The sequence below is a fragment of the Pleurodeles waltl genome, chromosome 1_2, assembly GCF_031143425.1.
Source record: "Pleurodeles waltl isolate 20211129_DDA chromosome 1_2, aPleWal1.hap1.20221129, whole genome shotgun sequence".
Lineage (NCBI taxonomy): Eukaryota > Metazoa > Chordata > Amphibia > Caudata > Salamandridae > Pleurodeles > Pleurodeles waltl.
The window spans coordinates 790,560,509-790,584,124 of NC_090437.1; positions in this window are offsets into that span (position 1 = coordinate 790,560,509).

Sequence of the window (23,616 nt, forward strand, 5' to 3'; positions counted from 1 at the left end):
CGACCGAATTGTCGTTTCTTCCTGATATCATTTGGGCTACTGGTCCTAATGACGTGCGTCTGTTGTAAATACCGCCTTATGTTGTGACATTGAAAGCCAATGTTAAATTACCACGCATTCAACAATACAAGATCTCTAGTGAAGGTGAAAAGGCGTTGCTAGCGATCATTTATGATTTAATTGAAAACTATGTCATTGAAGAGACAAGAGGCAACGTTTGTAATAGTCCTGTTCTGCCTGTTTTGAAACGTACTGACCCCTCTAAGCCACCTGTTTACAGGCTCGTGATTGATCTTAGAGAGGTAAATAAAATAGTTGTGCCACAGTTTCCAGTTGTTCCTAATATCACTGCCCTATTGACAATGATTCCAGCTTCCGCCACCTGGTTCTCGGTGATTGACTTAAAGAATGCTTTCTTCAGCATCCCGATTGCAAAGGAGAGCAGGGATATTTTTGGCTTCAGTTTAGGAGGCCGAAGTTTCCGCTTCAAACGCGCTCCACAAGGCTACTGTGAAAGTCCATCAATATATAGTCAGGCTTTAAAAACACAGCTTGATGCAATTGTTTTACCTGACGGCGCTACCCTTATTCAGTACGTCGATGATTTGCTAGTCGCTACAGATACTGAAGAGATTTGTAAAGAAGCCACCTTGTCGTTGTTGCGTCATTTATCTGATTGGGAATGTTAAATGATGTGTTAGGGTTTCTGTGTCTGACATATTGTACATCTGTGGCTTCCCCTCTATGGTTGGATTTGCCCTGCCAGCTTTCACTTGTGTATGTTAGTATATGGTGGGATTGTTAGTTCTCTCTGCTATTCATGCTTTAGTAATGATTGTCCATGCAGGGCTGTGAGGGGTGTCCATTCATTGGTACAGCATGCAGGGCTTGGCATTGGGATGAGTGAGATGTGATGGTGGGGTGTGTGGGATGTAGTGGAGTGATGGAAGTGAGGGTGAGGGTATGTGATGGCATGCAGGTAGGGGGTGAAAATAGTAGAGAGTTGAGTTATCAGAGTCCAGTTCTCCTCTGGCTCTGGCCAGGCCCTCAGGATGCAGTATTGCCAAGACTTGTTCCTCTGATGCTGTGAGTTGTGGTGGAGGAGGTGGGGGTCTACCTCCAGTCCTCTGTACATTGAGCTGGTGTTTTGCTGCTATAGAATGTACCTTCCCCCGTAGGTCGTTCCACCTCTTCCTGATGTCATCCCTAGTTCTTGGGTGCTGTCCCATGGCATTGACCCTGTCCACGATTCTCCGCCATAGCTCCATCTTCCTAGCTATAGGAATCTGCTGCACCTGTGGTCCAAATAGCTGTGGCTCTACCCTGATGATTTCCTCCACCATGACCCTTAGCTCCTCCTCTGTGAAATGAGGGTGTCCTTGTGGTGCCATGGGTGTTCTGTGATGTGTGTTGTGATGGTGTGTTGGGTAATGTGTTGGGGGGTGTGATGTGGAGTGCGTGAGTGGTGTATAGGTGTGAGTAGTGTGTGCCTCTAGGTGTGTCAGTGGACGTGGTGTCTCTGGTGGCAATGGTTTGTATTCGTAAACGGTTGTTGGTACTGTGGGTGTGTGTTTTATAGTGGTGTGGGTGTGGTGTGCATATGGGTGTCAGGTGTATGTTATTTGAATTGTCCAATGTGGTGGTGTTTTGAATGTGGGTGTGCATTGTGAGCGCGGCGGTATGTACCACCAATGGTTTACCGCCGTTGAATGTCCGCCATGGTGATTCGTAGGTCATAATGTGGTGGTCGTTGTACTATTGGTGTAACTGTGTGGGTTTTGATACCGCCACTTTATCACTGAGCTTTGGGCTGACGGATTTGTGTGTGTGGCTGTATTCTATTGGATTGGGGTGTGTGTCATAATATGGTGAACAGATTTCCGCCCCCCCGGCAGTAAGTTGGCGGCCGTCAGCGTGGTGGTAAGTGGCATTTACTGCCAATGTCATAATGAGGGCCATAGTGCGTAACAAATACAGAGCAACCTTGGATATTTCCAATGTCTTTTTTCTGCCAAAACTTAGCCCATGAAAGTCAGGACCTGAGTGCATTCTCATTTGGCTCACAAAAACTCATCTGTTGTTTGCTCTAGGCCTATAAGAACAGCCCAGGGTTGTTCTCAGCCCTTGTAACATCAATATTGCATGATTTTGATCCTGAGGCATTGTCCTATGTGGATGACATCTATCTCACAGATGACAACCTCAACATTCATCTTGCCAGTGTAGATCGGATCGTTCTAGGATTCACAGCCCTTGGCTATAAATACAATTTTAGGAAAACTGAAACAGCCTTTCTCTGTGTTTTGGTCCTGGGATGTGAGCTATCAAATGAGGGCAAGATCCTGGCCCACACTTTTTAGAATAATGTGCCCAATTGCATTCTGCAAATACTATCTAGAAACTGAAATATTTACTTGGTTTCTTTAACTTTGGCAGAACTTACATTCCTTGACTATGCACAAAGCATCAAACCACTTTTTTCATTGAATTCAACCAGATTTCTTGAATAGACTCTGGACAGTTGAACACACGTGCATCCTTGGAAGATTGGAGCAAAACATGCTAGAAGCAAAATACTTACACACAAGTAACAAGAAAACAAATTTGTTCATCAGAATAATTGCTGGCGCCATTGGGTTCATCTTTATCACCTTTAATGAGGGCGACTCGGTGCTAATAGCATACAAGTCACACTTGTATGCCAATGCAGAACAACGCTTTGCACCCACAGAAAAAACTCTAACTGCTGTACACTTGGCTGTCATCATGGAGAAGCCATGCCCAAGGGAAACGCATTATCTTCATTGCCCCAGTGCCAGCCTTTGATGCTGTCACCAAAGAAAGCGTTCCTTATGCTAAAGCATTACATCCACGTTGGATTCAATGGGCAGCATCGCTGACTGCCACTGATGTTGATTACATCTTTGACCCAAAACTTCAAGCACAAGTCTTTCTTCGGTATGAACACGAGTATCCCGCACCTCTGGACATTTTGCTACTTGACAGGTACCACACTGTCATTTACACTGATGGTTCAGCACAACCATCAGTAGGTAAAAAACATCAGTACTCAGCTGCTTGCACTGCGGTGAGCAGAGTGTTGAAGGATGGTGTATTCCACCCTCACAATACCTAAACTTAGTCCCCGGGGGACTGGACAGTGCAACTGGCCAAACTTAAAGCTCATATCCTGGCACTGGAACATACCGATCCAAAGCAGCTCACATTGATTTGTGTGTGATTCGTACTACTGTGTTCAGTCCTAGAATGATTGCCTCAATCATTGGTGATTAAACATGTTCAGAGACTCAAAGGGGAACACCATAAAACACAGAACTCTGCGGGGGAGGGTGGCTGATCTTAGGAAAGGCAACCAGATGCTTGTGTAGTACATACACTGGGCCACCAAAATGTAGGAGTACACGTTATTGGAAACACTTGGGCTGATGAAGCAGCCAAATCTGCAGTAGCTACGGCATCTGTTGCTGCAGGACTCATTCTCACACAAGATTGGATAATGAAATTCAAGCTGCCGTAAAAGCTTATGCTGAAGGCAAGCCTCTTCCAAAAGCATACCCTACTTTATATTCCTACCATATCAGTGCACAGAATGTTGCTTTTGCCATAATTCCTGGGGTTGGAGATTGAGTGATCCCCAAGCAGGACTAGAAATTAGACTAAGGTAGCGCATGAGGGTGTTGCATCTGCTCATGCTTGTGTTGCGGCCACAATATCATTCTTGCAGAAACAATTCTGGTAGCCAGGTCTATGCAAACAGACCAAGCAGTATGTCCTTTGCTGTGATATTTTCTGGCAAATGAAAGGCTCAAACATCAAACCCCCATTGCAGAAATCCCTCTTTGGGTCAGATTTAAGAACCCCTAGTGCCTCCTTGCACCACAACCACATAATTTTTTTAATGCTACAGTGGCCCAGCAAGGCCAAAATCACCACGCCAAATTTACAATGTGGAGAAATGGAAGCATTGCACCACTTTGTAACCCTTTGTGCTGCATTATGCCTGGCATAATGTGCGCAAAGGGGACGTTCCCTTGTTGGGGGGGGGGGGGGAATGGCACATTTTTTTCTGCACTTTTAATGTTTGCTCAGAACAGGTGTTAAAAAGAAGCACAACATTGTATAACATGGACCTCAATGGGCTTTGCAGGATTGGTGTCAACATTTCTGATGCTAATCCTGCAAATCTCCAAACTAGCGTAAAACATTCTGAAATTGATAGTCTTTAACGATACATATGCAGTTACAGCATTACACTCAGACCAGGGCCCTGCTTTTACCTGTAGGGCTTTCAGGGACACCATAAGGACTATGTGTGATGATCTCCATTACTCTATCACCCTGGGATAATAATGTTGCGAAGAGAAGGAAATGTGACCTAAAGCAGTCCTTAACAGCTAGGGTATTGGGTTCAGGCCGCAGCTGGCTTTATCACCTACATGGGGTCGAGATAAATAATCTGCCAAGACGGTCCTTGGCAGGACGCACTACTTATGAGGTCCTCTTTAGGATACCTATACATGTCCCAGATTTAGATGGCCTTGGTGTGGTGGCAGCAGATACACTGTTAGAAGTGGTGTCTCTGGTTGGCAGTCAGTTTGCACTCTGTCGAAGCAGGGACCCTCACTCTAGTAAGAGTAAGGGAGTCACACTCATAAAATAAACCCTGCTCACCCCCCTTGGTAGGTTGGCACAAGCAGCCACTTTTATCTCAAAGGCAATGTGTAAAGTATTGGTACCAACACACACAGTAATACAGTGAAAACACTACAAAATGGACACCACACCAGTTTAGAAAAATAGCCAATATTGACCTAAATCAAAGAAGACCAAAATGACAAAAATCCAACATATACAAATCAAGTTATGAATTTTTTAAAGAATAGATTCTTTCTCCATAGTAAAGAATGGAAACATTGTTGTTACACAAAGTAACTTGTTTGAGTAAAAAATAAAGCTGTACAGGTGAGCATGCATCGGAAAAGTCAGCGATGCATTAATTTCTTACTCCCAAGTGAGGCTGTGCATAATTTTTTCTCCGGTCAGGTAGGTGATGGTTCTTTTTTCTCTCCTGCAGGAGATTTCTGTATAGGGCATCTGAATCTCCGCAGATTCACAATGATTGTGATGCCCATCAATGATGTGTGTGAAATCTGGCTACATTTTTGGCAGCCACTTGTGGGTGTTGTATCATTTCTCCAACCGTGATACTGGTGATGCATCAATTTCCCAGCCGTGATGCAGGTGGTTGGCACATCATTTTTACAGCCGCATTGCAGGTGGTGCATCAAACTTTTCCCAGGCACAGCTTTATGTGCGTGGCTTTTAGTTCTTGTTCTACCAGCTTCACCTTTCAAGGGCTCAGGGCCTGAATAAGGCACCCCTTGGCAGGGCAGGAGTCTCAACAGAGAGTCCAGGTGCTGGCAAGGTAAGTCTTTGATGGCCCTGAGACTTCAAAACAGGAGGCAAGCTCAGTCCAAGCCCTTGTAGAAACTTCTCAAGTAGGAATATACCACAAAATCCAGTCTTTGTTCCCATTCACAGGCAGAAGCAGCAACTGCAGGATAGCCCACCAAAGCACAGTCACAGGCAGGGGCATGACTTCTCCATCAGCTCCTCAACTCTTCTTCTTGGCAGAGGTTCCTCTTGCTTCCAGAAGAAATCTGAAAATCTGGAGTTTTGGGGTTTTGGGTCCACTACCTGTGCCCTTTTCTGCCTTTGAAGTATGCAAGCTTCAAAAGAAATTGTCTGTTGTTCACAAGATCCTGCCTTGCCCAGGCCTGACCCCAGACACTCACTAGGGGGTTGGAGACTGCATTATGTGAGGGCAGGCACAGCCTTTTAAGGTATAAGTGACCACTGCTCACTCCACCCTAGCCCAGATGGCTCATCAGGAAATACAGGCTACACCCCAGTTCCCTTTGTGTCACTGTCTAGTAGAGATTCACAAACAGCCCAACTGTTGGTCTGACCCAGAAAGGGAATACACAAGCAGGCAGAGTCACAGAATGGTTTAAGCAATAAAATGCCCACTTTTGAAAAGTGGCATTTTCAAACAGACAATTTAAAAAACAACTTTACCAAAAGATGTATTTTTAAATTGTGAGTTCAGAGAACCCAAACTCCTCAAACTGCACTGAAAAGATATTTAAAGACATGTTAACCTATGATAGAGATAGGTCGTGCAATAGAGAAAAACAAATTTGCCAGTATTACACTGTTAGGACATGTAAAACACATCAATACATGTCCCACCTTTAACATACACTGCACCCTGCCCTTGGGGCTACCTAGGGCCTACCTTAGGGGTGCCTTACATGTATATAAACGTATAGTTTGGGCCTGGCAAGTGGGTACACTTGCCAGGTTGAATTGGCAGTTTAAAACTGCACACACAAACACCGCAGTGGCAGGTCTGAGCCATGTTTATAGGGCTACTGCTGTGGGTGGCACAATCAGTGCTGCAGGCCCACTGGTAGCATTTGATTTACAGACCCTGGGCAACTCTAGTGCACTTTACTAGGGACTTACTAGTTATCAAATATGCCAAACAGGGAAAAACCAATTACGCATGTAGTTTACACAGGGAGCACTTGCACTTTAACACTGGTTAACAGTGGTAAAGTGCCAGAGTAACAAAACCAGCACAAACAGGGTCCTGCACACAGTCAAAAGACAGTAAGCAGAGGCAAAAAGACAAGGGAGACTACACCAAGGATGTGAGGTGTAACATACACCTTTTGAGATAAATGAACATCTCGCTGTCTTACAGGAGCTTTAACAATTTTGTGATGACAATTCATCTGCCAGTGCCACCACCTTAGGAATAAGGGATTTGCCAACAACTTTTACAGGCTGGATTCCTAAAGTTGGGGATTTGGTTTGTGAGAAGATTGCTGTGAAGAAGTAATTTGGCCCATCGTACACGGCACCAGTTCCAGTCCTGGGAATACAAAGCACCATAACTGTCATCCTACCACTGCTGCCAGGTTCCAAAGGAAACAGATTCATCTCCATTGACAACATAAAATTGCATCATGTGGCTGACCCTGCACTATAAACCCAGAGGTCCCTTGGGCAGTCCCTGGTCCCTTCTCACTACCCAACAGGACATACCTCATCAAAGAAGAAACAACAACCCTTGTTAATATACCAGCATGTACAACAATGCCACAAATGCCTCTTTGAGCGTGCAGAGGCCGGAAAATAAGCTTTTGCTGGTTCCTGTTTCCACTTCATCGACAAGAACTTTCCAAGATGTGGCTATCTTCTACTCCAATTTAACACAAACTGAAGACACCATCTACTACGAACCTCCACGCACAATGGATCCATCCACCAGTAATGCACCGGCTCCTGTTTTCGGATAGACTGCTTCTGGTTACTTTATCGACATTGATGACTTTTCTTCAACTTCATCTGCACCAGCAACTGAAACTGTTTCAAAGACATGTAATCTGTACATATGGCTTAAAAATAACTATTTGGTTTATTCATGGAATTATCTGTGGATATTTCTGACATTGCTTGCCTTTATGTTATGGATTGGTTTTGTGGCTGTTTTCTTTCTCCTGATAAATGGTCATTATCTTCCTCAGCACTCTTCTGTCGAGCCAGTGGATGAGGTTCTAATCCCATATCGTTTCTCATTTCAGAAGTACCAATTCCAGATGGGATTGCTTGGGATAAAGCTTCTTTTGATATATATGTGCCCTCTGAGGCTATATAAATTCATTATGCACTCAACATTTCAATGACTGATGTAATTATATCTGGTGTTGTTTCTGATGACTGGGATGTTAAAACAGTTGACTCTATGCTTGCTGAGCTGCAGGATTACACTATATTTGAAAATGATGATGTATATATGAACAAAGTGAATTATGGTGAAATATTCTGTTATAATCATTGGGGACATTACTGCACCGACAAACTAGACATAGATCAGTATTTAATTACACACAGTGGTAACACTGTTCTACTCTATCTGTGGGGATCCCCAAAACATATATAGACATATTTGCATACTTTTGTGGGCATGACACTACAAATGCAGAATCATTTTAATTCAAATTACCACCATCAAAAATGTGGAAAGTTTTGCTAACTGAAACCAAATTAAGCTATTCAGATATCTTTGTTTCCTAACTTGCGATTGAAGATTATGAATACTGGAAGCGCACTATAGAGTGTACGAGGGACACAAGATTGGCAAATTCAGGGTAGGGAAGCTTTATTAAGAGCATGCCTTATTCCTGTCCAAATTATACTTTTAAATGGAACAATTCAACAAACATCTTGCCTAAGGTTAGCAAAAGTAAAGGAAATTAATGTGCCTAGTACTCCCCAAACGATGCAAAATTCAAACATTTAAAAAAATTCCTAAATGTCACAGAGGAAGAACTGAATGCTTGTGTTCAGGATGGTACCTATAATTCCACTCTTTCAAGTACCAGGGGAGGTTATTGTGGCAAATAGACACAAATGGGTGTCAGGCGCGTTTGGTTAATTCCTCAGGGGGTTTCAGGATTAGCTAGCCGTATCTTCACTATGTGTCAGGTCAACACTCCGGTATAGCTACCACATACAGTGTGGGTAAACTGTGCCAAAAATGGTTACGCACTAACACATTAGCAGAAATCAAGGAACATCTTAGCCTTCTAGCAGAGGCAGTAGACTTGCCAGATGTTTGCTAGGTTCAAGAAAACCATGCTCAAAAAGGTTCCTGTATGCTGTACATAATGAAATATGGAAGCTTTCTCAAATGAAAGCAGCTGCTTGTTTAAGGCAGATAGATAAGGAAAAAATGGGGAAGGCTTTAGCTGTTGTCGATAATGGCATGAATACTATGTCCAACAGAATATACACCCTTAATAAAATAGGCCCTCATTATGACTTTGGCAGTCAGCTGACCGCAAGGCCGATAGTGGCGGTTGTACCGCCACCAGGCTGGCGATGAAGACCTGTATATTACGACCACAATGGTGATCCCACCCAAATACAGCCAGTGCGGTCTGACCCCTGACGACAGCGTTTGCCATCTTTAGGCTGACGGAAGACCACTCACCGCCCACCATATTATGACTTATCAGAATGCCAGGATTTCTGAGGCGGTACCACCGCCACAAAATGCCTGGCGGAAACGAGCTCTGTAAAAGGAGACACTCAACTCTAGGGACACAGAGGACTCTGAGGCCGCCATGTAACCCGAACTGTAAGTATTCCCGAAGCTATACCACGTGATGGAAGTTCAGGAGCAGCGATGTCCACGAAGACGACAACCATGAGTACAGCCACCTAGCACACAAGGGAGGGAGGGGAGAGTGACACACCCACATGCAACACACACACCGCCACGGACTGTGACGCATAGACACTCATCCCAAATCACACACACACACATCTACAAACACACCACTACACACAAACTACAGACACACACACCCAACACTCAATTAACACGCACAACACACCTTACACACACATACGACACATATGGAGAACAATCTTATGTAAAATCCAACAATTACATAAGCCATGAGAAAAGATAGGCAGGACAAACACCTGTGAGTTTACCACTGTATTGAGCTGTACTAAAATCGGTAATAATTAAAACAAAAACTATAAACAAAGGGCCATGGGCCATTCCAAATGTCCATATATATCTCAGGGCACGAATAGCCCGCAAATAGGCCCAACTTCACTCTTCACAGCCTAACTGACTCCACTGTGCAGCGACATCAATGTGGATGGCAAGCACTTCAGGGAGCAGGGGGTAGTGGTGGTGGGGGTTTTTGTCTTGGAAGGGTTTCCTTGGACTTTGATTTGGGAGGGAGTGGGGGTTTGGTTTTCGGTTTAGGGGCAGGGGAGTGGGAGTGGGGTTGGAGCGGGGGTGGAAGTGGCTACCTTTTGCTTCACAGAGGGAGGTTTTTTGGCAGGGGAGGGACATTGGGAACACTGGTGGGGGCATGGAAGGACTGGGAGCTGGAGGGCCTGGCTGGGGGAGAGGAATCTGATGTTTATGGACAACACAGGGTGGGTCAGGAGGAAGGAAAAGGTGAAGCCGGGCAAGGAAACGTTTTTTAGGTACAGTGAGGTAGACTGTGGGGGCAGGTTTGGGAGTGGACGTGGAGGGAGTGGTTGTAGGATGTGTAGGTATGCTGGACTTGGATGTAAGTGCATGCAAAGTGTGCTTGTGTGAGGTGGATGACTGTTGTGTGTGTGAGTGGGGGCACTTATGTGTTTTGGGAGGAGTAGGGGAAGAGAGGGTGGGAGAAGATAGGTAGGTAGTGTGTATATATGTTGGAATGTGTCTGCAGTAAGGTGGGTGTGCTGCATGTGGTTGTGATGGTGACTGTGCATGTGGTGTATGGGATGCTGGTCTACGTATCTGCTGTTGTGGTGACTGTAGGCAGGGCTGAACAGGTGGCAGGATCTGGGACTGAAGATGCAGTGCTTGCAGCTGTGAGTGCTGATGTGACAGTGAGGGAGGAGGTGGAGGCAGTGGCTGTTGTGCTTCTGTGTGATGGCTGTGTGTATGCTTGTGGTGTGATCTGTGGTGCTTGTGCTTGTCTTTGTGAGTCCTGCTGTTGTTTTGGGTGCATGCTCATCTGATTGTATGCTTGGGATGGATGGGGTGAGAGGGGTCTGGGACTGGGTACAGGTAGTTGGAGGGGGGACGGAAGAACTAGGGACACTAGCTGCCATCGAAGAGGAGGCCAGAGCCTGAAACGATCTCTGTTGGCCAGCCAAGCCAACATGAATGCCCTCCAGGTAGGCATTGCATTGCTGCATTTGGGGTGCCAGCCCCTAGATGCCATTCGTTATGGTTAACTGCCCTACAGAAATGGACCTCAGGAGGTCCATAGCCTCCTCATTGAGGGCTGCAGGACAGACGGGGTGCAGGGGCTGAGGTGGTTGCAGCAAAGGATATGCCCACCCTCCTGGGTTAGCGGGCACAGGCAACTGGGTGGGGAGCTACTGGGAGGGCGGTGCAGGAACAGGGTGGCGGAAGATGATGTTGCTGGGCTGGTTCCAGAGGGGTCCACCACCACCTGGGAGATTCCTTTGGAGGAGGAATCAGAGTCAGACATAGCAGCTCCTGTCTCTCCCGTGGTGCTCCCCTCGCCCTCCAACCCACTGGTCCCCTCGGCATCAGTAGGCACTGAGTCCTGTGTGGCAGCTGCCCAACACTGGTACCCCTGTTCCTTCGCCAGATGATGGTAATGCACACAAGGACAGAAGAAAAAAAGGAGGGAAAGTAGGGGTGAAAGAAAGGGAGCACAGTGTTAATTACAGCAATGACAGCACATATGACATACACATCATAATAACTCACAGGTAATGTACACTATGCAGTGACAACCACAAGACTGCAATATTGCCTGGGAACAACAGCTGACCATGAAATTTGAAGAAACTACCAGCCTCATAAGCAACTCTGTACTTTGAAATCTGCACACCTATTAAGACTGACTAATCCATGTCTGCCTGTTGACAAATGTACAGCTTAACTTACTCCGTTACAGAGTCTGAACAACTTGCAATTGCCAGGACATACCACTTAGATAGTGGACATCAGAGTATCACTCCTACACTGGAGAGTCAGGATGTAGGGTCTTACTTATGTCGAAATTTCATCAAATAACTAATACCTATTGTACATACCATTAACCATTGCTATGCAGAACTGTACAACATTACCAACAATGGCTTACTTAGGCATACACTGACTATTACCTTAGTATCCAGAGACTATGCCAGTCTTAAGGAAAAAAAAAGAACACTGTGAGTACTCACCCCCTTGTGACTGCTGTCCTGCCCTCAAGTGCCCATCCAGCTCTCGGTTGGCCACTGCCAGTATGCGGGCCATTAGGGGGGTCAAAGTCTGATGGGCACCCCTCCCTCGTGGGGAGGACGTCCCCAGCTGGGCCTCCACGGTTTTCTGGGCCCAGCGTCTCAGGTCCTCCCACCACTTTCTGCAGTGGGTGTTCCACCGGCTATGGACCCCTAGGATTGGCACGTCCTTGGTGATGGCATGCCATAACCTTTTCTTCTGATTAGTGCTGACCTGCATAGGAGACACATACAGAAGGACACCATTAACTAGATACTTCTGTCAGTTATAGTAATGGACTACATACTGTATTGATCTGACAATCTTCATACACATCAATTGTACCACTGTGTAACTATGTTACAGGGGCTCATGTTGCTTTACTTTACTTCTAATTTGAATGTCACTAAAGGTTTCCCTTTTTTCAGATGTTGGTGTGGTCACTACTGTGTACTCATGGAATGCCTATAGACTGCTTTCACACAGTTTGGTGGATGGAGACTTGTGGCAAGGACTTACACTGGTAACGTGTACCCCATGCTGACTGTACATTGGATGGATTCACAATGTATGTTACATTTGCACAGGAAAATAAAGGTCAAGACATTGCATATTGATAAAATAACTGCAAATCTTTCAGTTGTGTGTAAGTGTGTTTATTTAAACTACAAAAAGGAAGGGATAGTGCAATAGAGTGGGGTGATGGTGGACGAATTCTTCAGTGTAGTGGCCCAGTTAGTTTGTAGCACAGGTCCAGTATCCATGGGGCCATAGGAGAAAGGAGCAATGGCAGTCCAAAGTAAACAAGGTATCTCAGTGGCACACAAGGGAGACATGTAAGAGAGGCTCACTTCCTGGCAGTGGTTTTAATCTTGGCTACAGTCTCTGTAGGATGTTTGCAGGGTGGTTTCTCTGCTACAGAGGGAGGGGTGCTGGTGGGCTGCAAGTCCTGTGGCAGGCCTCCAGTCCACTAGCTGCAGCAGATGTAGAGGGCTGGTCAGTACTCTGGCTAGTAGAAGGGGCCTGCAGGTGTGTTGCGGACTCACGCATGATGGTGGCAATTTCCCTATGCACCCCTGCAATGGAGCTCATGTTGGCATTGTGGGCCTGCAACTGCTGCATGACCTCCTGGTGGCGTTGCCTCTGCAGCCTCTGGTTCTCCTGCAAGGTGGTGAGTACCTGTACCATCCTGTCCTGGGATTTTAGGTATGCTCCCAGGACTTGTGACAGTGCCTCCTGGCCAGTCGTTTGCCTGGGTTGGCCCACCGCTTGGCGCACAGATGCCCTCCCACTGGCCCTGGTCCCTGTGCTTATGTCCCCTGAACTGTGTGTCCAGTCTCACTGACACTAGGACCTTCTTCGTCTTGATTGGGAGATGTAGACTCCTGTCCCTGTACAGGTGGGCACACTGTTGATTGAAGTGTCCTAGCGACAGAGGTTTGGAGATGTTGGGCGGCTACTGTTGTAGTGGAGTCCGATGTGGTGTGCTCTGGGGTCGGCTGGGTGATGCTTGTGGTGTCTGACTGACCAGAGGTGCCAGATGGGCCAGGGAGATCTTCCAGATCCAGACATCCATAGTAGCTGTCATCATTGGGGCCTTCTGCTGGTGAGGGACTGGGTAGACATGGCACATGCTGCCATCTGACATTAGCTGGGGTTCCTGTGGACTTGTATGATAGTTGTTCATCCTCAGATATTAATATAGCAAAAGCAGGAAATTAGTGCAGGGTGCATGCTACCAAATATGACATTGGCAGTTGACAATGATTTTTTACTGCATTGCCGAAAGCATTTTCATATTGTACATGGCTGGCCTGGTGTGTGTTGGACACCTATGGCACTTACACCTTATACCAGGTCTAGGTGTCCCTTATTAGTGTAGTGTAGTCAGTGTCTAGAAGCCAGGCTCTCTAGAGGTACCTGTGGATGAGTAGCCAAGGCTTATCAGGAGACATGCAAAGCTCACGCAATACCACTGCAGTCGCACACAATACTTACGCACTTGGAAGAAAACACTCAGTGTTACAAAAATAAATGTACTTTATTTTGATGACACAAATACCAAAAATACCATAGACGCTATACTCTCTTAGAAGATAAGTAACACAAAAATTATATATACTAGTATGCAGAAATAGGCATAACACAGTTAGAGAGAAATAGCCCTAGGGGGAGCACAAACCATATACTAAAAAAATAGAATGTGAAAGTCGGTCCCCTAGCTAGGGAAGTGGAGTGTGTAGAGGGGAGCTGGGAGCCCTAAGAAAGCCCTAAGGTAAGTACCACAACACCCCGCAGCAACCAGGAAAGCAGGAGTAAATCATTGTAAATTCCCCAGAATACCCACTTACTTGGAAGAAAAGAAGAATAACTCAAAATCCAGAAGAGATTGCAAGACACCAACAGTGGATTCTTGGACAAGAGGACATGTGGAAGAAGGGGACCAAGTCCAACGAGCACAGCAGAGTCCAGGAAGGAAAGGAGCCCCTACCGACCAGACTGAAGGGGCAAGAGGTGAGTCGATGGTGATGAAGGAGAGTCAGCACTGCATCAAAGAAGACGAAGTCGAGTTCCTAGAGGATGCAGGTGATGTCCCACGCTGGAAGGAGGATACAGTCAGGTTTGTGTCTTCGGATTCTGCCAACAAGCCATGGCACAAACAAAAATCATGGTTAGCAGAAAGTGGAGCTGCCCAGGGCCAGGAAGGACCATGTGGACTCTACTCAGAGGGGGGAGTCAGAGGGGGCACTCAGCAACACAGAGGGCCCACAGAAGCACAGGCAGCACCCACAAGAGTCCCACAGGATGGGGTCACAAAAGTCGAAGAGGCCCATGCAGCTCTATGAAAAGGGTTCCCACGCTGCTGGAGAACCACTCAGGGAGCTGTTCATCACAGGATAGAGTGCTGGAGCTTCAAGGTGCCTGAAGATCCCTTGGAAAAGATGCCAACAAGCCTTGGCAGCTGCAAAGGACGCGTTGCATGGGGTACTGTCCTGCGTTGGCAGGCAAGGGCTCCACCCAAGTTGGACAGCTGGAAGAGAAGACCGTTTGGACCACTTCAGTCTACCATCCATGATGCAGGATCTCTGCAGCTCAGCAGGAGAGGGGATCCACCAGCCGGTCACCATTTCAGTTGGTGCCTGCAGAAGCAGGGGAGTGACTCCTTTACTCCAAGGGAGATTCCTTCTTCCCTCTGATGCAGGCAGAAGATGGGCTGTCCTCAGAGGATGCACAACTGGGGAAATGTTGCAGTTGCTGGAAGGATCCATGGATACAATGTTGAAGGAGGTGTCTTGCTTCTTAGTTGTAGCTTGTCGGGTCCTGGAGCATCAAGATGCAGTTTCTTCAGTCAGAAGTCAAAGTGAAGGTTGCAAAGGAATCCTGCTGGAGTCTTGCAATCTGAATCTGAGAAACCTCCCAAGAGAGAGACTCTAAATAGCCCTGAAAGGGGGATTGGTCACCTAGCTGGGTGACCAACCTATCAGAAGGGGGCTGTGATGTCACCTGCTGGCACTGGCCACTCAGATGTTCCCAGAGGTCCCTGTCAACCTTGAATCTAAGATGACAAAACCCCCTGGGGTGGTGATGGACAGGGGAGTGGTCACTTCCTTTTCCTTTGTCCAGTTTTGCACCAGTGCAGGAACTGGGGTTCCCTGAACCTGTGTAGACTGGTTTATGCAAGGAGGGCACCAAATATGTCCTTCAAAGCACTGCCGGTGGCTTGAGGAGGCTAGCCCTCCCCAGCCTGTAACACCTATTTTTAAAGGGAGAGAAGTAACACCCGTCTCCCAAAAGAAGTCCTTTGTTCTTCCCTCCTGGGCTTGAGCTGCTCAAGCAACAAGAGGGTGGAAACCTGTCTGTGAGGTGGCAGCAGCTTGGGCTGCCTGGAAAACCTCAGAAGGCTCTAATGGCAATACTGGGGGTCCTCTAAGGAGCCCCCAGAGTGCATGGCATCATGCAATCAATGTTTGCAAAAGTATTGGGGTATGATTCCAATGTGTTTGATACGAAACATGCCTATGTTCAGAGTTACCATTGTGTAGCTGGACATAAATACTGACCTATGTCTAGTGCATGTGTAAAATGGCGTCCCGCACTCACGAAGTCTGGGAAAATGGGGCTGGAATTTGTGGGGGCACCTCTGCTAATGCAGGGGTGCCCTCACACACAGGTACTTTGCACCATGCCCTCTGGTCTAGATGGCCTGCCATGGAGGTGACATATAAGTGACCTGGTGCAGTGAAAAGTGGCAGTGAAACGGTGCTTGCACCTTTTCACGTAGGCTGCAATGGCAGTCCTGCAGAACCCTCTGGTCGGGCTCTCTATGGGTGGCAAAATATATGCTGCAGCCCACAGGGATCCCCTGGAATGCCCTGGGTACCAAGGTACCATATACTAGGGAGACAAAGGGGGTAACCATACCAAGAAAGAAGGTACTTTCCTGAACATGTGACTATTTTAATTAAATAAGTCATGTCGTATATATATATATATATATATATATATATATATATATATTAGCAGTATATGCCATTGCCTAATCCTGGTTTGCTATTGCCACCTCAGATTTTCCAGGTGTAAATATGTTAAGCACTCATAGGTTTCCCTATGGGATGGCTGTTGTGATTTAAACATTTGGTTAGTGGATGGTGATGCTTTGTGGGATTTGTAGTGCTTCATGCTGACCATGCATTACTTATGAGTGTTAATGATGATGTTGGAGAGGTGTTATTTTAGTGGGTTGGGCATGCAAGGGAAATTGATAAGGGTGGTTAAGGGGGTGGGTGTGAGTTTAGGATGGAGTGGGTTGAAGGGAGAAAGGGTGACGGGGAGATATGCCATGCAGGTATACATGCTGGTAGAGAAGTATGGGTGACTTACGAGAGACCAGCCCTCCGGATATTACAGTGAGGCCTTCATGATGCAGGATAGCCAAGACCTGCTTCTCCCATGATGTCAACTGTGGGTCAACCGCCACTCTTCATAATGTCATTGCATGCACCCTCCCCCAAAGGTCGTTCCACCTCTTCCTTATGTCATCCCTTGTGTGTGGATAGGTTCCTATCACCTTGTGTACGATTCTCCACTATAACTCAATTTTCCTGGCAATAGATATCTGCTGAACCTGTGCACCGAACAACTTTTGTCTACCATGACCCGCAACTCATCATCAGTGAAACAGGGGTGCTTTTGTAGGGACTTGCCGATTGTGCAGTGGGTGTAGTTTGTGTGGTGTGCAGAGGGTGCAGTGTTTGGTGGGGGTGAAGGATGTGTGAATAAGTGGGATGCTATGAAGTGGTGATTGAGTGCAGTGGTGATGTGTGTGTTAGGTGTAGAGCTATGATGTGTGGTGAGTGATGCGTGAAGGATGTATATGTGGCTATGGTTTGTGTGTGCAATTCTAGAGATATGTGGGCTGGCAATGTGTAGCAGAATTTATGAATTTGCAAGGAATTGTGGGTTGTATGGGTGTGTGTTTTATAGTGCTGTTGGTGGATGTGTGCGGTGTGTGAATGTGTATCAGGTGTGGGTTTTTCAATTTGGTCAATGTTGGCTTCTGTTTTTGGAGAGTGGCACAATCGACTGCGGTGGTCGGCACCGCCAATGGATTACTGCCATTGATAGATCGCTGTGGTGATTTATGGGTCGTAATTTGGAGGGCAGTTTGTTGTTAGCATGGCAGTAAGGGGAGTGGGACCGCCTCTCTCCCTCAGTCTTTAGATCTGGCGATGTAGATTTTGTGGCTGCTTTCTGGCGGTTTTGTGTTTGTAACTCATAAATCAGCGGGCTGATTAACACCTCCGCTTTGGTCTTCTGGCAGCCATCACCACGGCAGTCTTCGGAAAAGATCAGCAAAGTCGTAATGAGGGCCATAGTGTCATCTGCGATTCAGAATGACATGTCCCTTTTACAACATTGGCATAGTCAGCTGCGTTCCATCGTGCAATTGGGGTGCATGTTACAGATTCTAAAAAATACCTGCATCCCATGGAAATACATCAGAGTAGTGACTTGTTTGCTGCTTTTTAGTTGTTCAGGGAACAACAGGTAATGGCTAATAAGGAATTGAGTTACACAATGCTCAATATTGAGAAGTTAGAAAAGCTGCCTTTCACAGTAGCATAAAGTCTTTCAACAGAATGCGTTGTACGTGGTGTTTTAAATCTGAAAATTTCCACCTTTTCTTTCACAAGATGTTTGAAACATTTGGCTGTGGGCCGGTACAAGCGGCTAGCAGATAGCTATAAAAAAGAAGAGTGGGAGTTGCCTTTCGAGTTTAAATGTCTGTTTGGCGAAACAGGTCTTTCTGAGTGGAAGCATATGTGAGACTACTGTTCGTCATTCAATGACCTGCAAACATGTGTCACTTCACAGCTTTTGCAATGAGGGGGTCGCAAACAAGGATTCTCCTGTCTCTTTGATTCATCCAGTATTTCATATACTTTCGAATGAAAGTTATGTGGCCCTAAACATTGAGAGCTGCTGCATATTTAGATCAGGTATTGCTTACGCAATTTTAGTTTATCAAATTGTAACTTGTTGTGGACATGTTCTACTCCCCCAAACAAGAGATAAAAGTAGCAGAAAGGTGGCCTCCCATTGATACTACTAATGTATATAATGACAAGCGGAGCAGACTAAAAACTCCCAAAACATCAGCCAGAGAGACGTATGCTCTCCAGATAGCGAGATCATCAGCTGAGATACAACTCCTAATAAATACAACTTACCCAAGCACTTTTGAGAGCTAGCTATAAGAATATTTAACGCCTCAAGCACTACGGGGACTGTACACTTCTTAATGGTTGATGGGTTGGGATTCATTACCCTGCTCCAGACTCATTCCATCAGCTATCCATCCACCCTGCTCAAGTGTGTTTGGCGGCTTTCCTGTGACTTTGGCACTGATTAGCAGGATACTGTTGCTGCTGTTCCTAATACACAGTGGTTGTGCATTCTCAGCTAAGCATAGGTGATGGAGCTACTACCACCAACCCAGCTGTGCGGTGATCACATGGTACAATTCTTTGGGTATCCGTTGCTGGAAGAATTGCAGCAAGATTGGTCATTGTCATTCCGACCAGTCCTACGGTGCATGCACCCTGTCTTTCATTGCACATGGTGCCTCTTCGAGTGTCTACCTTTGTTATGTCTTTCTGTTCCTCCAGTGCCTCCTTTGGACAAGGAACTGCTAATGTTCCAGATGAGGGCTCATTCATGGTTGTTCCCCATGAGACTGAGGCTGATTCGTGAGGTTACCTATGAGCCACCTCTTATGATCTATTAGGCTCCACCAGGCACTATGGATGACGCTGCTTTTGTGGATGATCCTGTGCTTGTGGCTTCTGCGCTTCTGCTCATGGATCAGTCTACCAATCCTGTGATCAATCTAACATCTGATGATGTGGAGTAATTCCTGGATGCACTCCCATTCAATGGCTTAGGAGACATTCTTCAAGATCACAACTATTGTTGATTAATTTGACCATTGGCCTTACTAAAAGCTTTAAATGCCTAGTGCCTTGTTAATTCTATTCACATTTCACCCGCTATTCTTGTCATGGTTGACATTTTATCTCTTTGTATGTTTTTATCCTAGTTTTAAATAGATTATAGTGTACTTTTAGCTCAGAGCATTTTACCTTGGACTTGTGCACCTTTATTGCGTATTAGCATCCTTGTTGTGGAAATGGGGAGGGTGTAGTGAATCCATGTAAGCTTTTATTGGGACTCAGGAGGTTAGCTTAGCCTTTTGGCTTGCAGGTCTGTGCCCCTGTCACCTAGTGACTTTTAACCTACTTAGCTTACTCTGTCTTAGCCCATTTATTTTATTTTTTATTTTAAAATGGTTGTTATTGTTTATAGTTTGAGAAATGTTTTCATTTACATTATCAGTGCCACTCTGCGAAGGTGTAACTATCAGTGTTATAATCAAGTAATGTACACAGGTATTCCCATTTACTATGTTTGGGATTTCTTTCAGATGCCATCTATGCTGCATGTCACCTCGCTGCAGAAATCAGCCTTTGTGTCACCATGAAATCTGACCTAGAGACCTCATTCCAAAGTAACAAGGGTTGGGGGGTGCTTCTCATGGACATTGTACTGGCAGATTAGGTCTATAGTACCAGCTCTTGTTAGGTAAGAGATTAGGTTCTCCATGCTAGGGATTTTACATTTCATGTTTATTGCAAGATGGTGGGGTCTTTGTATTCACGACTCTCTTCTTCACAATTATGCTTCTTTCATTGTTTGTTATCCTAATCGTTGAAACTCATGATTTTATCATAGATTGCAGTCTTTTCAATGAATATACTGAAAACTCCCCTGCATCTCCTTCATCGCCGTGTGTAACTGAGACGTGTTACTACCATGAGAAAAGGATAACAACGACTCCCCTGAGATGTTCCAATCTAAAGTCCATGAGTAAGACTTTCAGAAATCACATTGTACTGTTTGGGTTTTTGGTGAAGTACTGCTTGTGAGGCGGGAGGGTTAAGCTAACAGTTGCAAGTTGTAAGAGTGGCACAGTCACCTACAAACAAAAGTACTGCCATTCCTAAACCAGCAGTCTCACCTAGGAGCAAGAGTCTAACTACGACAGCACCACTAAAGAATAGGATCTTTATTCCAGGGCCCCATGGCAGAATGGGCTGAAATTTAGAGGAGACTTCGATGGTTCAAAGGGGATCGCTTTGAACCACTGCCAACTTCAGAGGCCTACTTCTGGATAACTAGAAGAGGCACACTTCTGCAATTCAGAGATACACTTGCAGGAGCCCAGGACAGATTCACCATACTTTGTGGTGCACACTGCTCGCTCACCTTTGTTGTAGCATGGCTGGTGTGGGCATACTGCCTTCTGCAGTGTGACACTCTAAAGTGTGCTCTCCAAGGACTTTTTTGCCTGCTCCCTGTTCTTGGAGAGATTTTAAGGACATTACAGACCTCCTGCGAGAGTGACCTACACCATCTGCCATGTGATCTGGGGATTGGTGCCCTCAAATGTGTCTAAATTGTCCACTAGATTCCACCTGGTAGCAGTGGTGTGAGCATTGATCTAAATATTGGACCTGGAGGCTGGATTGGCATGGTGCGGAGTCAGCAAAGTACAGCCTGCATTCAAGGAGTGTGGCCCTTCATCATGTGACACATCACACATAAGCGTCTGGTGGGTAGTGAATGGATTACTGGTTACGGGACCCTGAGTTGCCCATTGCGGTAGAGTGTGCTGCATTTCTCATGTGCGACCATTAACTAAATGTTCATTGCAGGTGGTGTTCATGTTGCTGGTTGCGAGCCTCAGAGATCGGGGTGTACTCTAAGCAATGCTTCATTTTACCTCATGCAGTGATGATTAACTGGCGTCTCTTTGTGTGACCTGATTTGTCTGGTGCAACTGAAGTCATTATGCACCAGACTTTGTGCCTTATTCCAGGGAGGTACAGCACAGGAACTAATTGTGTGGTCAGAACTGCTTGGTGTGACTCAAGGCATCTAGCACAAGGTGGGATGTCTTTTTCCCAGGAAACACTGCAGTGGTAACTTTTTGTGCAGCAGGACTGTCTGGTGCAACTCAAGTCATCACGCACCAGATGTTGTGCTTCATTCCAGGGAGGCACAGCAGTGGTATCTTTACATGTGCAGCGGAATTGTCTGGTGTGACTTAAGTCTTCACACACCAGATGTTGTGCCTCATTCCAGGGAGTCACAGCAGGGGTAACTTTTTGTGTGCAGCAGGATTGTTAGGTTTGACTCAAATCATTGTGCGCCAGTTGTGGTGTCTCATTGTTGGGGTGGCACTACATTGATAACTTGTTGTGTGTAAGCAGGATTGTCAGGTGTGAATCAATTCTTCACGCACAAGATGTTTGGCCTCACCTGAGGGAGGCCCTGCATTCAGCACTTTGTGTTGGTGTTCAGAATTGTCTGGTGCAACTCATGTGATTGTGCACCAGATCCTGTGGCCATTCCAAGAGGGCACAGAACTTGGTAAACTCTTGGTAACTGCCTGTAAAGCAGTATGTCTGGCGTGGCTGGGCACTACAGTGAACAGCGTGTCTCAAGGCTACCTTCCCTCTATGCTTTGTAGACTGAGGCCTGCATCGAAGGTTGCTGTGGGGACCCTTGGGTGAACTTTCAGTGTGGGAACCAAAACCACCATTTGCTGCCTGTTGCCTGTTCAGCCAATCCCTCCTTTTTCTCCTTTACCTTTGCGCTGGGATCCTGTTTAAATGTAACCATCAGCTGTGAGCAGCCTAGTATATGGGGAAACTGCATTTCTAACTCTGAGAGGGCTGGAAATTGGTTGGAGGGTGGAAGTAGGTTTGGGTCCAAGAGGGGTCTGCAATGAATTTAGACTTCACTTGCCAATTGTCAGAGCACCACATTAGGGTGCTGGAAACAGGTGTATGCGAGTTCATGTAGGTGAGCGTGGCTGGCATCCGTTGTACTGCATATCGGTGCAGAGTGAGTGTGTGGGAGCAGGTGTCTGTGGTTGATTTCACATTGTTTACAATTGAGGTTGGTATTGACATTTACTGGCGCAGCCTCGGTTACTGAGCTTATTTCCAAAGTGATATAGTTCTCTGGATGTATACAGTGCTGCTATCGTTGGAAACCAGGATGCATCCTACGACGGATTTAGATTGAATTGGGGTAATCATTGGGGTGGGTCCAGTGCTGTTAAGGTGGTAGCACCGCATGTGGGTATGGGGAGGGAAAATATATGCTTTCTAATGTGTACATGCTAGTGATTTTGTATTAACACTATTAGGCCTCACACTATTAGTGATATTTTCATATGTGACTTATGCTCAGATTTGCATGACCTACACCCCGTCTGAAGTCTTGTTTGTGATGCTCAATGAACTTATTGTGTGGACATGCTGTGCTGATGCTTTACACATTGAGTCTGTAAAAAGCCTGACTGCTCTGTGCCAAGCTATCCAAGGGTGAGCACAGGATATACAGATAGTGTAATCAACCCACCCCCGATGGGAGTGGTAGGTTCTGTCTCGCTAGGACCTTGCCTAGGCCCACCAGAATGTGCTGCCTCCAACAATGTTGCAGTATGTTACATTATGTGCTTTATGTTGAATAAAAGTAACATATATGCTAAGTTTGAAGGTACTTTTTTGTGGGTTGTTATAACTTTTTTTTATTTTGCAGATTTACAATTTCTAAGGTCCCCCATGGAGGTATGGAATTTGCACTTTTTTAAAGGTGGTCAGTTTGGGCTGGATTTTAAAAAAAAATCAATATATATATACTTACCTATATATTCTCAACATTTAGTGCCACAATATTTTGTAGTTGAAATTTTCGTAATTTACTTTATAAGCATATAAATTTGATATTTACCACCACAATATGTTTGCTGCAATATTTGTGACGTCAGTATCATGGCATAGAAGCACATTACGCACCTGATATCGCCCCATCCCAGTGGTGCTATCAATTGAACGCTATCTAGTATACCCTTTAAAAAAATTGAAAAAAGTTGGAAGAATTCTGTCCATGCAATGCTGCTCTCACATTTTTTTAACTACTTTGCTCCCAGGTTAGTAGCAATTATTTTTCATTACCCTGGAGCAAAATAAATTGTTACAGTTACAATATGTTTTTCAATATAGTTAAAAATAGGTTAAGTTTATGTTTTTAGCATATTAGACAGTCCACATAAAGTGTTATTATATGGTTCATAACTGTAAGAAATAGAAACTGTGAGTGGATAACCAGAAGCATGTGTATAAAATTCT